General features: G+C 43.5%; 1 protein-coding gene and 1 long non-coding RNA gene across 3 annotated transcripts in view; both read right to left on the bottom strand.

Moving 5' to 3' along the window:
• rapgefl1 (Rap guanine nucleotide exchange factor (GEF)-like 1) overlaps positions 1–22,098 on the bottom strand; it is a 69,593-nt gene that overhangs the window by 38,163 nt on the left and 9,332 nt on the right. The window contains exon 1 of one of the 2 annotated variants that reach the window (XM_079644201.1): positions 16,733–16,749. The exons of the other annotated variant lie outside the window; for it this stretch is intronic. The gene's annotated coding sequence lies outside the window, so the exon portion shown is untranslated. Of the gene's footprint in view, positions 1–16,732; positions 16,750–22,098 lie in introns of those variants that run through there. 2 annotated transcript variants of the gene reach the window in all.
• On the bottom strand, positions 347–2,013 carry LOC307015535. The gene is made up of 2 exons (XR_013801569.1): positions 1,378–2,013; positions 347–1,045 (listed from the first exon to the last, which is right to left on the bottom strand). It is a non-coding gene; the product is annotated as an uncharacterized lncRNA (long non-coding RNA).

Below are 22,098 nucleotides of genomic sequence, written 5' to 3'. Positions count from 1 at the left end.
TGGCTTTCCACTAGCTAATGCAGTTCCTTGTTACATGAAAGATACTACAGTAGTAGTATAATGTTCTATTTTAGAACTCACAATAATGTCCCTACCTTTCATCCTGACATTGACTTCTGTTCATTCCGCTACGACTTGAAAAAATCCTTTTCAGAGACTTCAACCTGCATTCAAAATAGTCCCCGGGGAAATGTTTACACAGCAAATGATCAGTTCTGTGGTTTATGAATGGAAATTACTTTTTTAGCCGCAGAACATTTTAAGGTATATAATATAATAATTCAAATTTTGATTGTTGTGAAAAATGTAAAATGTGGGTAAATTGAAATGAAGCAAACATCCAAAGTCACTGGTCAATGGTTTATTTCTTAGAATCTTTGGATACAAGAGCTGTAGGATTCAAGTAAATACATCAGCAATAACAAGTACTGTAATAGACCATTTTCTAAATATTGACTCTATTAACAGAATGAATGATGCCATTGGTTACAACTACCTGAACCAGGTGCCAGAACTACATATGGCACAATCCAAACAGCCCTTCCAACAAAATGCAGTACAAAAAGAGTACCAGGCAAAGGTTATAGTATCTGTCACAAAATGTCATGTTCAAGTTCAATTTTGAGCTGACCACTGGAACAAATGAAGTAGTAATAATCTCAAAAGGTTTCGTTTCTGTGAGTCGATATTCTTAAAATGGAGATCTCTTTTCAGGTGAAAGAATACCAAAGACAAAATCCCTTTTTACACCAATGAACAAAAGCAGAAGCTCCATAACACTGAAACAATGTTTTTTTTTGCAACAGAATCATACTGATGAGCAGTATCTAAACTAGACCAAAGCCTGTAACATAGGTTGCAATGCAGCTCTCCACATGCTTGGAAAAGTCCTCATAGTTTTGGAAGTGCCCAGGTACATGCAATGTGCCAAAACATGTGGAAGACTTCAGGTACGCCCCCTTCACAACTCGGACCTTCAAGGTGTCTGTAGGGATTTCCCACCCTACCCAGAATTTTGTCAGCTGTTCGAGTTGGGATGGAGAGGCTGCATTCAAGACAACAAGAGGTTGTGGAAATACATCAAATAAATGACATTTGCGTTTTTAAAGATGAGCTGTATTTTACTGCTTTACCATGTTGTTTTATATATAGGTAAATGGAAATACTTTGTTGGGATAGTAGTACTGAGCCCAAAAAAGGAGGGTGGCACAAAGTAGTATTAGCAAAGACCACATCAACTAGCTAGCGTTAAATATACAATTTAAGTAACTCCGGGATGCACGCACAGCTGTCTTGATATATTTAGTTAATTACGATGTAACGTTAGTTAATTAAAACTGTAGTGGCATGTTCCGTGGTAGCATGTAATTAACCCACCTGTGTCCCACAAGAGTTCGCCTCGGGCTCCTCCATGTTGACTCCCGCAAGCACGCTCCAAGTGGCGCAGGTCAGCAAAACGAACGCGTTAGAACCTTGTGTCCTATGATTGGATGGTCAGTGGGCTACGTCCCGATTGGCTAGTCAGTGGGCAACGTGCTGATTGGCTAGCATACTCAGGCGTAAAAACAGGGTCAAAATTCGTACTCGTAAATAGCAGCTTGTAGCTTGTAACTTCAGGTTCGCACACACAGATAGGAAATGTGTGTGTCCGTATCTCAGACTTTGTGAAACCTCACTGTTGTAAATATCCTTGCACAAAATATTTCTACACCTGCAAAGCTTTTTTAAAACGTGCAAATTATATCTGCAAAAACTTTTCACACACGCACAAAATATTTCTACAGCTGCAACATGTTTTTACACGAGCAAATTATATCTGTGTGCACAAAACTTTTTTACACATGCACAAAATCTTTTCACATGCGCACAACAGGTGATATACAACTGCAGACTGTGAAATAATTTGTGAATATTATTGACCCTAATTTGATTCCATAAAATACACTGTGTGTGTGACTGCGTGTGTGACTGCGCGTGTGTGAGTGTGTGTGTGTGTGTGTGTGTGTGTGTGTGTGTGTGTGTGTGTGTGTGTGTGTAGGATGCAGGCTGCAGTGGGCGTGTCGGGATCCGCCTCTCTGCAGGCAGTTACCATAGAGACAACCGACAGTGAGTGGAATAAACGGTGTGTGTGTGTGTGTGTGTGTGTGTGTGTGTGTGTGTGTGTGTGTGCGCGCGCGCGCGCTCATAATTAACACTACACGAGACTAATCCCAAATACATGATACATTTTATCATTTTTATTTGCCCTTTTTACCATTTCATTTTATTATAATTCACATTTTCTATATTATTTATGTATTGTTTGTCTTTATGGAGTCTTCAACGAAAAAGGCTGCAACTAACCATTCTTTTTTGATACGGACTGATTGACAGAATGATGTTTGGTGCATAAAATATCAGAAAATAGTGAAACATGTCCTGATTTTCTCTGCTGTACGGGCAGATTGAAGACGAAAGAGCAACATGAAGCCAAAGCTGCTGACAGAGTGAGCCTGCAGGCAAAAAGCAGGGCAGCGAAAACACAAAGACTGAAACTAACCAAACTGTTCTTTAGATAAAATCATAGACTTTATATATAAATGGACGTAGTGTCTGTGACGTCACCCATAGGATTCTGCAGAGTTGCCGAGAAGCCGGATCCATTATGGGCGGAGTCGGCCACTAACGGCTCGACAGTGACGTCAGAGTTCAACTCCCGCCTACTCCAGCCTGCTCCAAATAAGGGCAAAGAGGCGGAGCCGAGGCGGGACCTGTTGCCTCCGAACTGGAAGTAAACAGAGCTAGCTCAGGCTAAGAAGCTAAGCTAACATGAAATACATGCATACCAAGTTAATGATAACAGTGTAGTTCCCCTATATAAACGTTACATTCATAATCAAATGAGACAATCTGCAAGAGAATTTGCTATATTTTGTTATTCTTAATGCTTGTCATTCACACGTTAAGAAAAGAAGTACCGATACATAGCAGAACAATTGTGGCGATGTTCAGCTTAATAAGCTTTGTTCAACATAATTTATTTAGCTAATACTACAGCAGGCGAACAAAGTCTGCATTTCGCTGCATTCCTTGATCTCAAGTTATAACGACGGACTCCATCGCCCGGACCTAACGGAGCCGCAGTGGGCTAGCTCCGGGACGCCGGCTGGAACTAGCCTCCTGCGGCTCCGTTAGCCACCACTGGGATAATTGGGTCCCCTATTCACATTTGCTCCCGTTTAGCATTATGGGCGTCATAAAAGTCTTACCCAAGGCTGAATCACAGTGGCAGCCGGCCCATAGAGGCGCCACCTCTTCCCACATTACAAATAAAAATAAAAATAAATAAAATTAAAACAAATATATTTTTTAAAATATATATATTTATAAAATATATATTTTTAATTTAAATGTTTAATGAACAAGGTAAATATTATATAATTGGTATCAGTAAAATGTATAATCCACAATAAAATCTCGTTTAAAATGGTGTTACGATGTCTAAAGTTACTGATAAGTCACATGTTTCCTGCCTGGCCTTGCCCGTGTATCATTACCCTCTCTCGTCTGGGCGCTAAGAGAGGAGCCCTCAACCAGAGCAGCAGCCACTAGCAGCTGACTGTTGCTATCTGTAAACTATGGCTCCGAAACATAATTTCAGCCAATCAGCGTCGTCTAATCTGATGATCGATGGGCGCCAATGTCAGCGCCCAGTGCAGGGTTATGGCTAGAAAGGATCCGTCTTGTGTAAAACTCTCGCGAGAGTTTGCGAGTCACGTGGCTGAATGTTTACGTTTGACAAGCAGCCTTTCAGTTACGATTGTTAACATCAGTGGGCCACAGCAAATGATGGTGAGAAGCTAAACTATCTATTAATTATGTCGATTACAGGGAGTGTGATTGTAACTGTGTGTGTGACTAGCTGGATGCAAAGAGGTAAACACTGTCTTTTGTTTCCCATGCTTGCTCTTTAAACAACCGGAGACAGATACTATGTGCCCGTGACACACACACACACACACACACACACACACACACACACACACACACACACACACACACACACACACACACACACACACACACACACACACACACACACACACACACACACACACACACACACACACACACACACACACACACACACACACACACACACACACACACACACACACACACACACACACACACACACACACACACACACACACACACACACACACACACACACACACACACACACACACGACTTTTGACAGCATCCATCAAACTAGATGTTTTGCCTTAATGGTCTGTTTTCTAATATGTCTGTGTTTCTGAACCACGTCTGTGTCTGCATATAATGTTCGTATTTAGTCTCCTCAGGGTTCCCGCGGGGTCTTAAAAAGTCTTACATTTGATAATCTGAATGTAAGGCCTTAAAAAGGTCTTAAATATGACCAAAGAAATAAGAAAGGTCTTAAATATGATTTAGAAGGTCTTAAAAATGATCGGATTTGAAATGTACTTCTGTGTTGCAATAGCGTCTAAATGTGTTTTGGGGGAAATGTCCGGGCTGCAAAGTAACCAGTACGGTAATAGCCTTTCAGTTCCCCCTTACAAGTTGTATTGAATTAAATCAACATGGAACCAGTAATCACTAACTTTGTTTCCCCCGGCCCCTTATTGGAGAACACCCAGCTAGTAACCTAGCAACCAAGCTTCAGCTTGCGGCAGTCAGAAACTGATGTATCTTCGAATCTACTTAAAAATTAATATGGGGAAGTGTCAGTTCAACCGTATTTGGTTGGAAAACATCTAATTTAGTGCTTGGTTGAAACCAGTGGAGGGGAACGTGTTTGAAGCCCGCCGCATCATTTTCAAAAATAAATAAGCGTTTGTTTTGCTAGTGCAGCGTTACCTAGTGGAGCGTTAGCTAGTGCAGCAGCTCCCGCAACAACACCGGGGGACCTCCGGGCGACGTTTGGGTCTATGTCAACCCTAAAAGCGGAGGTGCTGTAGACGCTAAATACCGTAGCTAAACACCAATCATACAACAGCAACGATGAAATAGTGTAGCCAATTTAATTTAAGGGGTAATTTCTCAAAATGTTCCCCGTGTGGTTTATTCACAATTACAATAGCCCCACCTAAAATAATTTCCACCAGCCGCCACTGCTGAATCATAAACTAAAATGTATATGTATGTATAAAGGGTTACGTCCTTAGCTGGCTAATAAGTATCAAGCTAAGCTACCAAGCACACAAACACCTGCGAACGGGATTAACATGTATAATATTATCATTTTAGACCAGCGGTCCCCAACCTTTTTTGCGCCACGGACCGGCTTAATGTCAGACAAATTTTCACGGACCGGCCTTTAAGGTGTGGCGGATAAATACAACAAAATAAAATGACAAGACCATGGTATTTTGTAAATATAATAATAAAAAGCCTGAATCCACTGTGTACTTGTATGTAACTTTATTAGCAGCGTCCTCCTGACATTTTTTTTTTTTTTGCGTCCTCCTGACATCCACCAACAACAATAATAATAATAACATAATAATAACAATAACAACCTCTCTGCCTCGCGCTCTCTGGTCGCTTTGGTAACACTTAAACATACCTTCAAAATACAACATAAAACATATGAAGTTCATGAAAAATACAACTCACCATAACGCTAAATTAATGAGAGCCCTGAGCTTGTTTCTCTGCAATGAGACGGTCCCATCTCAGGGTGATGGGAGACAAAGACACCCGGAGTGTGTTGCTTATGTCCAGTCTATTTCGTGATTTTGTTTTGGTTGCTGTGACTGCAGAAAACCCCGCTTCACACAGATATGATGTCGGAAATGGCAACAGGGTTTTCAGAGCTGCTGTGGCAATCTCGGGGTATTCTGCCATGACTTTTATCCAGAATACCGGCAGAGTTGATGTCTCGAACATCCTTTTCAGGCCGCCGTCATTTGCGATCTCCAGCAGCTGATCTTCTTCTTGCGCGGACATGCTGGATTCGCCCGGTTTGTTGACAAATGGGTCGCGGATCCATTCCTTTTCAGTTCGTGGGTCTTTTGCGGTTGGGAAGTAGCGCTCGAACTCTTTTGAAAGCGAAGACAGGTGATCGTGCACCAGCTGGGAGAATGACTGCTCCGGCTGAGTCTCCTCCAAAATCCCCGCCAATGTTTGAAACATGTCAAATATGCCTCTGTTCACACGTCGTCTCCACAAATCCAGTTTGGCTTTAAATGCAGCTACTTTATCTGCCAACTTGAAGACTGTTGTCATTTTCCCCTGAAGAGACAGATTGAGTTCATTGAGCTGGCTAAATATGTCGCACAAGTAAGCCAGTTTTGCGACCCACTCCTCATCACTGAAATGTGCTGCCAGCGGTGACTTTTTTTCTAAGAGAAATCTTTGCAGCGGCTCTCGTAATTCATACACTCTGGCCAGCGATCTCCCTCGGGATAACCATCTTATTTCTGTGTATAACAGAAGGCGTCTGTGCTCCGCGTTCATCTCCTCACAAAGTTGCTCGAATAGGCGTGAGTTAAGTGCGTGTGCTTTGATGTGGTTGATAACTTTAACAACATCATTCAATACGCTGTGAAGTTCCGGTGGCATTTTTCGGCTCGCCAGCATCTCTCTGTGTATGACACAATGTGTAGATTCACATTCAGGTGCAACCTCCTTAATCCGAGTAGTTAAACCAGACAGCCGTCCGGTCATGGCAGCAGCTCCGTCTGTGCATATGCCGACACAAAAAGACCATTTAAGTTTTCCTGATACGTAATTATCCAGCGTCTTAAATAGTTCTGCGGCTGTGGTTTTGGTTGTCAACGATAGTGCACACAACACATCCTCATGCACATCCTCCTGATAAAGGTATCGCACATAAACAAGCAGTATTGCCCTGTTGTCCACATCTGTTGACTCGTCAACCTGCAGTGCGTACCACGGTGATGTATTAATCCTCTCCAACAACTGTGTCTCAATGTCCTCTGCTATTTCCTCGATGCGCCGCGTGACGGTGCTAGCTGACAGAGGGACCTGTGCTATCTTTTTAACCGCAGCCTCCCCCAAAAGTTCACCGCAAATGTCTTTAGTAGCCGGAAGAATCAATTCTTCACCAATCGTGAATGGTTTTTTAGCCTTAGCTATTCGGTTAGCCACCAAGTAGGATGCTCTCAGTGCACTTGTTGCAGAGGCCCTCAGTAATTGCTTCTGTCCTTCTTGTTCCTGCTTTTTTCTTTCAAAGTACTCCAAAGGCTTGTTTTTTAAAGCAGGGTGCTTAGTCTCTAAGTGGCGAAGCAGTTTTGAAGGCTTCATTGCCTCATTGGAGAGCCGGTCACCACATATTATGCACAGCGGGCTTGGTGCGTGGGAATCACCTGTAGCGATAAATCCATATTTTAAGTAGGTCTCCTGGTACTGTCTGTTAAATGCAGCTTTCTTTTTCTTGGTGGGTATAGGCTCTTCTTCTGTCTCCTCACTGGCCCTTTTCCCCTTTGCAAAGAAACTTTCCAAAGACGTCTGTTTTTTACTCATCTTTCTAGCTTGTGAGTTTCTAGCTTGTGAGTTAGCGCGACCGTTAATATTTAATATTAGCGCTAACCGTTAATGTATCACGTGACCACAATATTGACATGTTTCAATCGCATAGGTCAAGCGGTGTCAAGAGTGGGTCACGTGAGTCATAGACGGATGTAACGGGGAGAATTCGGAGAATTTTTCAAAATAAAAGATTGTTCAGACTCGAATAATAAATAAAACGGAAATAATGAAAGTTATTTATTCTTTCTGTGTGGCCTGGTACTTAACGACCCACGGACCGGTACCGGTCCGGGGCCCGGGGGTTGGGGACCACTGTTTTAGACTTCTTGGAAGCTCTGTTAGTATATTCAAGCGCACAGTACGACATTTTAATTGTCTGGTATTTGTAACAATATTCCCTAAAAGGCACAATCACCACGAACACGGCTAAAGCTAAAGGATCAAGTACAGTACTATGCAGTGGCGGCTGGTGGAAAATATCTTCGATGGGGCTGTGGAAATTAGTGATGGGCATTTCGAATCCCTTCGGGGACACAAATCTTTTGATTCAGTTCACTTTAAAGATTTGTTCACTGATTCGTTCACCGGTTCACGAACGACTTCTGGTGATTTGCACGTTCGCGAACAATTCGTCTTTGTACTTAATTCGTTCAGTGAGTCTTCACTACTGCCGAAGTCCGTACAAGAAGTTTGCTGGCGTAAAATGTATGATATTAAAACACATTTTACATCTCACCTTGTTGCCCCATGAATTATGGTCTGAGAATAGGCTACATCAGGGGTGTCAAACGTACGGCCCGCGGGCCGGATCAGGCCCGTGAACAAGTTTAATCCGGCCCGCGAGATGATTTTGGAAAGTATAAAAAATAAAAAGAGCTGCAATTTTTCAATGAAAGAAACTGCTGTTCTAAATGTGTCCACTGGGTGTCGCAATAGCAATTATGTGAAGCGAGCAAACTATGTATAACGGGGCTGAGGAAGTAATCCTGTGTTTACAGTCTATCGTGCTTGGCTTCCTCACTCCCCAAAATGTCGCTATCAAAAAAGAGAAAAGTGGACACAGAGTGCAGAGTTTTCCAAGAAAAATGGTCATCCTCCTATTTATTCACGGAAGTGAATGGGAAACCCGTGTGTTTGGTTTGTTCGCAGCACGTTTCAGTGCTGAAAGAATATAACCTTCGTCGCCACTATGAGACTCAACATGCCGACAAATATGATAACTTGAAAGGAAAACAGAGAAGCGAAAAGGTGAAGGAATTGCTGGCGGGTCTGAAAAAACAGCAGTCTGTGTTTACTCATAGCCGAGAAATCGGCGATGCTGCAGTGAAAGCCAGCTACCTTATTGCTAATGAAATTGCAGTGGCTTCAAAACCATTTAGCGAGGGTGAATTTGTGAAGACATGCATGCTGACAGCTGCAGAGATTGTGTGCCCTGAAAAGCGTCAAGCTTTTGAAAATATCAGCCTGACAAGAAACACAGTTGCACACAGGATTTCTGATCTTTCGGAGGATTTGGACAGCCAATTGAAGCGCAAAGTTAAGTCGTTTATTGCGTTTTCAGTTGCAATTGATGAAAGCACGGATATTACAGATGTTGCGCAACTCGCCATATTCATCCGCGGAGTTGATGATACTTTGACCGTAACCGAGGAGTTTGTGGAGTTGGTGCCGATGACGGATACCACGACAGCGGCTGATATTTTCAACACACTCGAGGGTGCCCTGGACAGAGTCGGAGTGGACTGGTCACGCGCTGTCAGCGTGGCTACAGACGGTGCGCCTTCAATGATCGGGAAAAAAGCAGGTAGTATTATGACAGCGTATGTGCGTTCAAGTTGAAGCTGTCATTGTGGGAGACGCAGCTCGCGGGAGGTGATGCAGCGCACTTTCCTTGTCTGAAAAATGTGTGCGATACCCAACATGTCGCAGACATGAAGCGGTTCAAAGATAAACTAATAGGACTATTGCGGGAGTTTGAGCAACGCTTTCAGATTTTTGGTGAACTGGAGAAAGACTTCAAAGTTTTCTGCTCGCCATTCACCGCGAATGCCTCTGATCTGCCCGTCAACATTCAACTTGAAATAATAGACTTGCAGTGTGACTCAGATTTGAAGGGGAAATTTGCTGCAGCTGGCTTAGACACATTTTATCAGTATCTTTTGCCAGGTTACCCCAACTTGACAGCCCTTGCTGCAAAAGTGTTGTGCATGTTTGGAACCACGTATATTTGTGAGCAAGTTTTCTCTGTAATGAGCATCAATAAAACAAAGCTGCGCTCAAGGCTCACGCACAAGCACTTAAATGACATCCTGAAATTGGCTGCCACTCAGGCTTTGACCCCTGATATTGATGCACTTGTGAAAGCTAAAAGATGCCAGGTTTCAGGAGCAAAAACAACAGTGGGTAACCCAACTTAAAATGCTGCATAAGACACTGCACCCTGATATAGTTATCTAAAAAATGATTGTCTTCTGTGCAGATTGAAAGAAAGTGAACAGTGTGTGATTTACTGTAATAATGACAGTAACTTCAGTTCATAAGTTAGGTTTGTTGAAATTGTTCATGCATTGCACAGCTTTTATTTATCAATAAGTAATGTAGCCTACAAGGCAGGAAGTAAGTAACTCAACCCTCTTGAAAAGTTTCTACCTCAATTTGTCTCAATCATTTGGTGAGTTAGTACAGGATTAATATGTTAAAATGACAAATTAGTTATTTGAGAAGAGTTTTTGTATTTTGTTCATTCCCAGTATATGACTTAATGTTGTTGTATGGCTTTTTGTTGATACGCCAAGTCTAAATGTGCTTGTACTGTTATTGCACTAAAGTTCACTAAACTTAAACAAAGAAAACAATCTGAAGTTGTCGTCATTTTTTTGTTATTATGCTATGATTTTACCGCTCCGGCCCACTTGGGAATAGATTTTCCTCCATGTGGCCCCTGAGCTAAAATGAGTTTGACACCCCTGGGCTACATATTATTTAAGAAATATAATTGGCCATTGTTAAATCTCATAAATGTGTACCTGACTATACGATGTATTACAGCAGGCTAACACGTTATACTTTCAAACTCATGCACGTACTATGTGGCCTAACTTAAATCCCAAAGCATTAAACTCATTTGGCCGAGTTCAAAGTGAATACAAAAATATATCCTCTACATCGGTGACGATTTATTCATATTCTATGTACCCATCTATGTTTGTTTACCTTTAGCTAGTGACTAGGCTAGTGGGACGCTACGGAGCCCAGCTATCCGCCCTCTGAAGCTTTTAGGGCCAACAGGGGGAGGAGAATAGAACGATGTGTGTATTTATCGCTAAGCTAGCTGGACGCTACGGTTCAGGCAGCGCCGTATAGACTGAGGGTCTATCTATACGGCGCTGGGTTCAGGTATCCGTGCTCTGAGGCATTTATGGCGGACAGGTTGAGGAGGATGTCCCGCTCCTGTGTGTGTGTGTGTGTGTGTGTGTGTGTGTGTGTGTGTGTGTGTGTGTGTGTAACAGAGCTCAGATGAGAGGGCTCTGATTATAGTTTTAATTCTCTTGTCAAACTGCATGTTTTCTGCCATATTTTATGAGATAAAATGATTTTCTGCCACAGGAGTTTGACAGAGAATAACTGAAAAAAGTACACAGTAAAATAACTTCATAGTAGCCTGTTTGTAGATGTAGGTGCATTATTAAACAAGGCAAATCAGGCTGTGTCTCGACGCCGTGTATTCACATTAAGCAGGTAATCATACAACTGGGGTAGAGTCACGTGAGGCAGATATATATATAACACAGGCACAATACGTCCACAGGGTGGAGCTGCAACCTAGCCTAAACCATTCTGTAACATCTCCCTTCCTTTTGTTAAGTAACAACACAGGATCAATACTGCCATTAAACTGTTGACCTTTAAACAGAACATTAATCAAATGATTTCAACAACAAATAGTGCACCTAGCAAAGACACTTCAATAATAGCTGGATCAGAACACATCAGCAATAAACTCAGAACAATCAATCACATTTGTTTTACAATCTCTCCACTTCCTTTTTTTTTTTCTTTTTAAAATCTTTATCGTCCATGTGTGTTTGAGTGCGCACAGTCCAAGTGTGTGTGTGTGAGTGTGTGTGTGTGTCCTAGAGGTCAAGTCTGTCAGGAGGTCTAATCAGCCGTCCGCTCCGGGAGAAGGCCCGGCCCTGTAACTCACGGCATGGTGTACCCCCAGTCTGCGGGGAAGACCGCGACGACCTCGGGGGTGATGGCCTTGGAGACTCCTCGGGGACGCAGACGACCTCTCTGGCCCTCCCCCCACTCGCAGGCTGCTCCGGGGCCGATTCTGGGAGAACTGACGGCTGGAGAAGGGCCGCCTCTGCTGGTCGAAGATCAACCCTGTTGCGCCGATACGTGGTCCCCTCCACACCGACCAGATAGGACCGGAGTCCCAACTGCTGAAGGCACACACCTCTCCTCCATCGGCCCGTCCTGTCTCCTGGGAGCGGCTTCATCCGTATGGGCTGGCCGACGTTCAGCTCCGGCAGATCCTTGGCAGATCTGTCATATGTCAGCTTTGCTGCTTGATGTTTCACTTTCAGCTTGTCAGGAACACCCGTGACGACCTGAGGCACCAGTAGCTGGTCGGCCACAGGGAGAAGGGTTCTCAGTCTCCGCGACATAAGCCGCTGTGCTGGGCTGCAATGCATACCCTCAGTGGGCGTATTTCTCCAATGCAATATGGCCCTCCAGGGGTCCTCTTTGGCACGGTCTGCCCTTCTGCACAGGCTCTTTACAATTTTCACTGCTGACTCCGCTTTGCCATTAGCCTTTGGGTGCCTCGGTGAGGACATGACATGCTCAAAACCCCACTCTCTCGCAAACGCCCGGAACTCTCCACCGGCAAACTGGCCTCCACCATCAGAAATGGCCCTGTCTGGGACACCGTAGCGTGCAAACTGTGCCTTGCATCTACGGATCGTGGTGTCCGCTGATAGGTCAGGGAGCAGGTCGATCTCCCAAAAGTCAGAATAATGGTCCACCACGAGCAAGAAGTTCTGTGCTGCGTAGCTGTACAGATCCATGCTTACTAGCTGCCAGGGACGTGTGGGGAGCGGGTGTGACATCATAGTCTCTTTCTGTTGTTCGTGTGCATACTCATTGCACACAGAGCACTTTTGCACATAATCCTTGACTTCCCCTTGCATACCGGGCCAGTAAAGTGTATCACGGGCCTGCCTGTAGCACGCCTCGCCCCCCACGTGGTTGTAGTGGATCCGTCTCAGCATTTCCGGGCGCATAGCTTTTGGAATGATGACGCGCTGACTCCTGAAGAGCACGCCATCCTGTGCACTTATCTCATCTCTGACGGCCCAGTAGTCCCTGACGGCTACAGGGGTCTCCTCTTTGTGTCCTGGCCATCCCTCCACCACGACAGACTTAAGTGTTTGAAGACACACATCCTCCTCAGTGTGTGTCCGAATCTGTGCCAGGCGTTGGCTGCTGACATTTAAATAGTCTGCCTGCTGAATGGCCGCCGTGTCACACTGCTCCTGTTGCATGCTGCAGACCATTTCACGTTGGTACAGTGTGTCTGTTCTCTGTGGCGGGGTGGTGGCTCTGCTGAGCGTGTCACTTATGTACATCTCAGGGCCTGGCTTGTATACCACCGCAAGGCAGTAATTCTGAAGTGTGAGGAGCATGCTCTGAAGGCGCTTTGGCGCACTGAGGAGGGGCTTGGTGAAGATGGACACCAGCGGGCGGTGGTCGGTCTCTGCAGTCACATCACCCCTCCCATATAGATAGTAGTGGAAGCGTTGGCAGGCGAATACGATGCTCAGGCACTCCTTTTCAATCTGTGCATAATTTTGCTCTGTTTGGGTCAATGCCCGGGAGGCGAATGCGACAGGCTGTCCCCCTTGAAGCAAGCAGCAGCCCAGACCCGCCTGACTGGAGTCGCTCTGTACGGTGACTGGCTTGCGGACGTCATAGTACCTTAGGACTGGCACCGCCGTGACCAGTGCCTTGATTTCCTTCATGGCGGCATCATGTTTGGGCAGCCAGTGCCACATCACATCCTTGTCCAGCAGTCTCCTCAGCGGCTCACATACCGCTGACAAGCGTGGCATGAATCTGGACAGATAGTTCACGAATCCGACACACCGCTGGACCCCTTTTGCGTCTGTGGGGTTTGGCATGTCCAGCACCGCCCTGACTTTGTCAGGGTCAGCCTTGAGGCCCTCCGCGGACAGTATGTGGCCGTGGAAGCGGACCTCCTTCACTCGGAACTGCAGCTTTTTCAGGCCCAGTCTCAGCTTTACTTCCCTGCATCTGTCCATCAGAGCGATGAGGTTTGTGTCATGGTCCCGATTGGCCTCATCCTCTGTGTCCCCACAGCCGACTACAAGGATGTCATCAGCTATGGGCTCAATCCCTGTCAAGCCAGCCAGCAGCTCATGCTGCTTCCTTTGATACAGCTCCGGGGCAACTGACACACCGAAAGGAAGTTTCAGCCAGCGTTTCCTACCCCACGGTGTCCAGAATGTTGTCATCAGGCTGCTTTCTTTATCCAAGCGGCACTGCAGGAATGCATCACGTGCATCCACCAGGGTGAATATACGTGCCTTTGGCAGCTTATACAACACGTCATCTAAAGTGGGCATAAGGTAGTGGGACCGTTTCAGAGCACGGTTGAGATGCTTCGGGTCAATGCATAGTCTCAATTTGTCTGGCTTTTTTACTATGACTAGATTGCTAATCCAGTCCGTGGGTTGAGTGACTGTGGTCAAGTGTCCCTCCTCTTCATATCGATCAAGCTGAGCCTTAACAGCTGCCTTGAGGGCCACTGGAACGTTCCTGGGAGCACACTGCACCGGTGTCACAGTGCTGTCCAGCTCAAAGTGAATATCACCAGGCAGAGACTCAACAGGGCTGGTGAACACGTCGTGGTAGGTGCTGACAAGACACTCCTTGGTCAGGTCTCCCTTCCTGCAGTGCTCCACCTTATTCAGCTCCTCAGGAATGGTGAAGCGTATCAGACCAAGTCTCTCACATGTCTCACCCGAAAGCAAGGGCCTCTGGCCAGTATGCACGATCTCAAAGTCCAGTCTGTGCGTCTTACCCCTAATGACGCATTGTGTGCTGTACACACCTAATGAGCTCATCCACTCACTGTTGTATAGTTTTAATCTGGTGAGACTCTTCAGAAGAGGCGTTCTAGACGCCAGTCTCGTCTTGTCCTTGATGCTCATCACATTGCAAGTGGCTCCAGAGTCGAGCTGGCACCTCTGAACCCCACTTTGCAGTGGCAGGTTGACAAACCACTTTTTACCTTGAGTGTTCACAGCCCCCACGCTCTCCGCTGTGTACACGTCTCTCTCATCGCTGTCCTCCAGTTCCCCTGGCAACGGGTCATCCACAGCATTCAACTGGCGTGCCTGCTGGCCTCTTTTCATGCATACTTTTGCAAAATGGTTAGCAGTGCCACACGAGCGGCACGATTTACCAAAAGCAGGGCACAGGTCCCGCCCGCGCTTGTGCCGTGTGCCACAGTACTTGCATTCGCCAGCGTCTCTCATGCTCTGTGGTTGTGCAGATGTGTTGGTGGACTCGGATGGCCTGCTGGCAGACCTCCGTCCATATCGCTGTCCTTGTGTGGCATTAATGCTGTCTCCAGGTCCAGAGCTGCCCAGTGACATGGTTTTTAACTTGCTGTCCATGACCTCGGCTGCACGGCAAATTTTAATGGCCTCGTCCAATTTAAGGTCCTTTTCCCTTAGTAAACGACGTCTAGCACCCTCGTCAGTTATCCCGAGAACAAGCCTGTCCCTTATGAGTTCATCTTTTATAGCTCCATATTCACAAGAGGCAGCCTTTTCCCTCAGCCTGGTAGCAAACGCATCCAAGAGCTCTCCATCCTCTTGTTTAAGGTTGCCAAAAACGTACCTCTCAAAGATTACGTTCTTTGCGGGCGTGAAGTATTGCTCCAGTGCCACCAGTATATCACCCGCATCCTTTTGTTGGTCCGCGGTGAGTCCCAGGTTGTGTTTGTAAACATGGCGGCAGTCGTTCCCCATTAGCCTCCTTAGCGCAGCTGCTTGTACCGGCTTTTCTTTCTCGCTGAGCCCGGTCGCAAGCAGATAATCCTCAAATTCTGCTCGAAAGTTCACCCAGTTGCCGTGGATGTCCCCCGCCATCTTCATAGGCTCCGGAGGTGGGATGCTGGATGCCATTGTTCCAACGTGACGCTAATGCTAACAGGCTAACTGAAACTGCTAAACCTCACCAAAACAAATAAATACACGCCGTCTCAGCGACGGACAGTAGCATGCAGTCCACAGCTGGGTCCTATTTGAGCTTCTGACACCATGTTTGTAGATGTAGGTGCATTATTAAACAAGGCAAATCAGGCTGTGTCTCGACGCCGTGTATTCACATTAAGCAGGTAATCATACAACTGGGGTAGAGTCACGTGAGGCAGATATATATATAACACAGGCACAATACGTCCACAGGGTGGAGCTGCAACCTAGCCTAAACCATTCTGTAACATAGCCTACTTGTGGTAGAAGTCCAACTAGTACTGAGTCCAACAGTAAAGTACTTCATTGGACTTCACAGGACAAATTGAGGCTTACAAATATGAGAAGACTGATCAATACCTCCATAATCTTCAGTGTGGTTAGCTATGAATCTTCCAAAGCTTCCAAACACCTTGTCCTGGACATAGTTTCAACAGTATAAACTGTGCAACAGTACAGTAGGCCCACACAAACTGCACAACACCGGGGCTTTGGGAACACTAAAAGTTACTTTAAATGATTTAATTCCCATTTAACCTGTTAAGGGGCTTTTCCCCCCCGTTTTTTTTCTATAAAACTGTGTCTCAGGGCTTCTTAAAATGTAATAAACTATTCATGTGTCCTGCTCATTTAACAGGAAGAAACTCAGCTAACTGATGATATGAACCATGTTTACCGAAACAACACACAAGTCTCACAAGAAGCGTCTAAATGAGCCCTGAGCGTAAAAAATGCGAACGCACTCTAGGTATAAATCAATCGATATACTTATCGGATATGCACAAACACGTTTATGCTAACAAGCTGAGATTCCACAGATTCTAGAAATATAAGTATCATCACTGAGCGATCAGAACTCGCGACAGGGGAAACAAATACATCACACGACGTAGCTTTAGGTAGCAAAACACGGAGATATGCTCACCTTTTGCTGTTATTCTGATCAAAAACGAGAAAAACGCGGCTGAAGGTTAATCCATAGGTTAAACCAATGTGTCTGTCACTTTGAAAAAGTATTGATAATCCATAATTACATTTTTATGTCAAAAACGGAGTTTTCATTTGCTGCTAATGATAGCTTCCAGAGTGAATGACAGCTTCCTGTTTTGTCTCCTTGGATACGAGTCCAAACAACTCACAGACTGCACCGGGCGCTGAGTAGGCGCCCTGTGACCATCAGATTTGACGACGCTGATTGGCTGAAATTATGTTTTGGCAGCATAGTTTAAAGATAGCAACATTCAGCTGCTAGTGGCTGCTGCTGCACTGGTTGAGGGCTCCTCTCTTAGCGCCCAGACGACGAGAGAAAGAGAGGGTAATGATACATGGCAAGGCCAGGCAGGAAACATGTGACTTATCAGTAACTTTAGACATCGTAACACAATTTTAAACGATATTTTATTGTAGATTATACATTTTACTGATACCAATGATATAATATTTACCTTGTTCATTAAAAATTAAAAATATATATATTTTTTTTAAATATATTTTGTATTTTTATTTTTTCATGTGGGAAGAGGTGGGGCCCTATGGGCCGGCCGCCACTGGTACTATGACTAACTAACGTTATGGCCTCTATGGTTGTATATATATAAATAAAAGGGTCGTGTTAGAAAACAATTCACTCACAGATTCATAATCATGAAGGTGGAATCTAACTATATCGATAATAATATTTATTGCATCCATGGGTAGAAACATGTTTTTTTCTGCTGTAAAGTTGGCCATTTTAACATGGGGGTCTATGGAAATGGCTCCTTTCTGCAGTCAGTCCCTAACGGCCCATGTATGAACTGCACTGTGTTGCACTTCCGTATTGGCGTCCCGGCTGTTCCCCAGAGTTTGCCGCTTGGATAAAACCGAGAGTTACATTTAATGATATGAAATTATGATGAGCAGCCTGCAGCACACGGCACCTGAAAGCTGTCTTCAAATGTCTGGTTTTGTCAATTGAGACCAACAGATAATGACTTTATTATTATATAAACAGAGAAAGGCAGAACATCTCCATATTTGAAAGACTGAACAGCCTTTTTTTTTTACTTTTCTGCCTTAAACATTACATTTAGGGGAAATCAATATTGGGAATACTTGGATATTGTTGATTGTAGCAGATTGTTGATAACTGCTTTATCCCAACCAAGTTTAGCACAACGACTGATATTTAGTATTTGTCGTATTTTATTTTACTGTACTCAGTTTCTTACATAATTATATTTTGTGTAAATATTGTCTTTATTTTTTATTTATTAAACTCGTCTTTAAAACACTTTAAAATAGTGCTATTTTTTGCTTTTTTTGTAAAGATGTATTCCTCTTTCTGTGTCTTTGTATCAGAGACGTGCACAGGTACGGGCTAATGTTGCCCGGGCAATGGCCCTTTTGCAATTTTTGGCTGACCTGCCCCTCTGGAGAGAGTGAGAGGTTTATGTTTTTTCTGTTGTGGCCGAATAAACATGATAAGCCCACAATTAGTATTGTAGCGTCTCGCTGCGGGAAACACACCTTGTCAGCGCTGTCATCTGCCCCCAGTCACGTGACTTTGTTTACAATCTGACAACTGAAAAGCAAAGGAAGGCCCTCCGGCCTCATATGGCTATGGTGATCATACCAAATGCCCATCTCATCTGGCTTTGGTGGCAAATCCCCGAGTCAATCTGTCCCCGGAAATGTCCCCGTTTTTAAATATGCTTAAATTGATTTTGAGTTTTCTCATGGCAGTTAGAGTAGGGAACAAACCAGGGGACTTTACTTCCTCTTGACACCGTCGGTTGTTTACACCCAAAAATCTTAATAGGGTATACTTGTTATTGTGCTTCTGTCTTTCTATGTCTTCTCCTCTGCCCCGTAAACTCCCTCAACGGGGTCACTCTCTCTCTTTTCTTGATCGCCCTCTCACGGGTAATCAATTCACTGTCCCGCTTCATTGTAGGATTTCTGCCATGTCTCTACTTTAGTTTGACCATCTCGGTTATTAAGTTATGGAATACTAAAATAAATAAGTAATTAGATACCTTACCGTTACTGCGCTCATAAAGAATGATAAGAATAATGCGTCTTGAACTGGTTTCATTCATTAGTGAGTTTATTTAAGGTAATTATAGAAGCCCTATTTTATCAGTATGTCTGCACAGAAGTTACAATGGTCAAACTACATTAGAACAGAATTGTCCCCATGTTCTCTTTAATAGTTACTAACATTAGATATTTTAATGAGATATGAACAGCAAAACTAAAAATAGCTGTGATGGAAATGATGGTACTAAAGCTTAATACAGTGTAAACCTAATGAAATGTAAACTGCTGTATTCTGCAAATGTCATGTCAACGGTTTGACTGATTAGGTCAAATCAAATCTGGAGTGACCTTTGAATGTGTGTGAGTGATCAACAGAGGTTTGTGCAAGGGGTTTTTGTGACACTACAGGAAGAATGAGGGGAAAGAAGTTAGGATAAGGTGTTATCTGTATCCCTTTTGCTCTGTATTGAGTGAAGGTTTTGCATACAGTGCCAGGGGGTCTCAGCTGGCCTCCCAGAATGATGTAATCTAAATCTGCTTTGATGTCCTCCTATAAAGACAGCCTGTTTCACTCTGAACAGTACGTGCTCTTTTGGAGGAGACGTCATACTTGCAAGTTTAAAAGATCCTTATTGCTCTTAATACAAATATTGTGTTGCTGTACGTTTGTTACCTTACCGATTATTCTCTCTAGACCACAGCTGATTTTAAAGCTGCTACGACATTTGGGGGCTCGTTCGGAATTGTCTACTTGAGTAATCTACTGTGAGGCTTCCTCTCCGGGTAAACTGTGCACAGCCAGATACCGGATCCTGGAGGCAAAACCTCTCCCTGTACGATGGTAACTGATCGCAGGGAAGAGCAGAAGCCGCCTGCAGAGAGGTGATCATAGACTTGCTCGGTACGACATTTTTCCAAGGGAATAATTTTTTTTTTTTTCAAAAAGAGGAGAAAAGGTGAGAGCACAATATTTGTATGTAAGAGAATAAAATAAAAAGTTAACTCGCTGAGGGCCGACGAGCTAATTAATGTTTGGTACATTAATCGAGGGTAACTGTAGCAGTTTTGGTAACTGTTTAGACAAAACAGTTTTGGTGACTATAGCAGTTTTGGTAACTGTTTAAAAAGCGCTATATAGAAGAGTTATTGATGGTGTTTGTTACACACAATAATTCACGACGTCAAACCTTATTGCTTTTAATACGAATATTGTGTTGCTGTACGATTGTTACCTTACCGATTATTCTCTCTTGACCACAGCTGATTTTAAAGCTGCTACGAAATGGCCCTGGATTTCATTTAGAAAAACATTCAAAAAGGTCTTATGTTTTTTCCAGGGGCAGGGCCCTTTTTCTAGTTTAGAGCAATAGCCCCTCCAAATTTCTACGCACGTCCCTGCTTTGTATGCACCATTTACTCAAAAGCAACTTCCTTGCAATAGCCCCTCCAAATGTCTGTGCACGTCCCTGCTTTGTATGCACCATTTACTCAAAAGCAACTTCCTTGTATGTGTAAACTTACTCGGAAATAAAAAACGATTCTGATTCATAGCATGCAGATATAGCTACATCAAAAGATAAACATATTCCCCTTCAAACTAATCAAACTCTTAAGAGTATACAGTATATGCATTTAGATATACCCTATATATACCCTTATGTCCGTCAGTGGCTCAGTCAATAGGGGCTTGGACTGTGAGCCGTAGGGTCGCTGGTTCAAGTCCCCGACCAGACCTACAATATGGAGTGTGGACTGCTAGTTGGAGAGGTCCCAGTTCACCTCCTGCCCTGCCGTGGTGCCCTTGAGCAAAGCACTGGACAACCCCCAACCCCCCTCACTCCCCGGGCGTTGTACAATAGCTGCTCCTAGTACTACACTCCTGGTACTAGGATGGGTTTAATGCAGAGGCCAAATGTCACTGTGTGCTCTGCATGTGTGACCATTAAAAAGGGTGTCATCTCTCCATATTCTATTCATATTGATTATCCTAATTATTGCATACAGTGGAGGAAATAAGTATTTGATCCCATGCGGATTTAAGTTTGCCCACTTACAAAGAAATTAAAAGTCTATATTTTTGATGGTAGGTTTATTTCAACAGTGAGAGTAAGAATATAAAAATAAAAAATCCAGAAATTGACATTATATAAAAGATACAAATTGATTTGCATTAAACTGTGAGGAATAAGTATTTGATCCCCTTTCAAAACCTGTGTTAGTACTCGGTGGAGAAACCCTTGTTGGACACAAGACGCTTCTTGTAGATGGTCTCCAGGTGTGTGCACATCTCAGGAAGGATATCTTGTATATAATGACACATTTCTGGATTTTCTTTTTGACATTCTTACTCTCACTGTTAAAATAAACTTACCATTACAATTATAGACTGTTCATTTCTTTGTAAGTGGGTAAACTTACAACATCTGCAGGGGATCAAATTTCCTCCACTGTATATGTTGATTAAATATGCATCTAAACCAATCAAATAAAAGCTGTAGGTAACTTTGTATTTTATTGTATTATTAAGTTAAAAATTGTAAACGTATCGCAACTTCTCCTTATTTTAAATTCCTTCTGCCACTGACTGTCATTTTTTCCATTTTCTATGGTATTCTTTTATTTTTAATATATATTTTTGTAAAAAATAAAAGCATAACAGCATTAGCAGTTATTTATATTACAATTAGATTTTAATCGTAATATATATCTTTATGTTTTCAATTATTCAATTCTGGCAAGCCTAATTAAACCTTATAGCGTGCTTTACAGGACACTCCACATTTTGATATGACACTTTCAGATTATGCTATTATTATTAATGTCACATTAAAACTACTATCTCATTCAATTCAAGGGCACTTGTTTGAAACAAGTTAAGATTCAAACTCTGTACAACCCAGAAATAATTCATTAATATCAGTTCATTAAAAATATAACGTATGGGAAACACGCACATATTAATGAATTTGCAGTCAAATCCATGTGAGGCTGTAAGAGAGAGATGGTGTGAACGTGGGAGGAACAGGAGAGAAAGTGTGAATCCTGATGGGATGTAAACGCCTACACGCTCGGAGAGGTTATACTGCAGTTATAGAAAGTATTCACACACTATACTTTTGTAGAAGTTCCAAATCAGCAATGTTAAATACTCCAGTACAAGTAATGTCTGAGGACACATCCTACTCACAGTATATTACATTATCAAATCTGCAGTAATTTCTCTGTAATCTCAGTTGCTAATTGGTTTGAAATATGTTATCTCATCACATT

Source organism: Notothenia rossii (genome assembly GCF_949606895.1).
Source record: "Notothenia rossii genome assembly, chromosome: 8".
Classification (NCBI taxonomy): Eukaryota; Metazoa; Chordata; class Actinopteri; order Perciformes; family Nototheniidae; genus Notothenia; species Notothenia rossii.
Note: the sequence above shows the minus strand (reverse complement) of the source record. Positions and strands in the feature narration are given on the sequence as shown.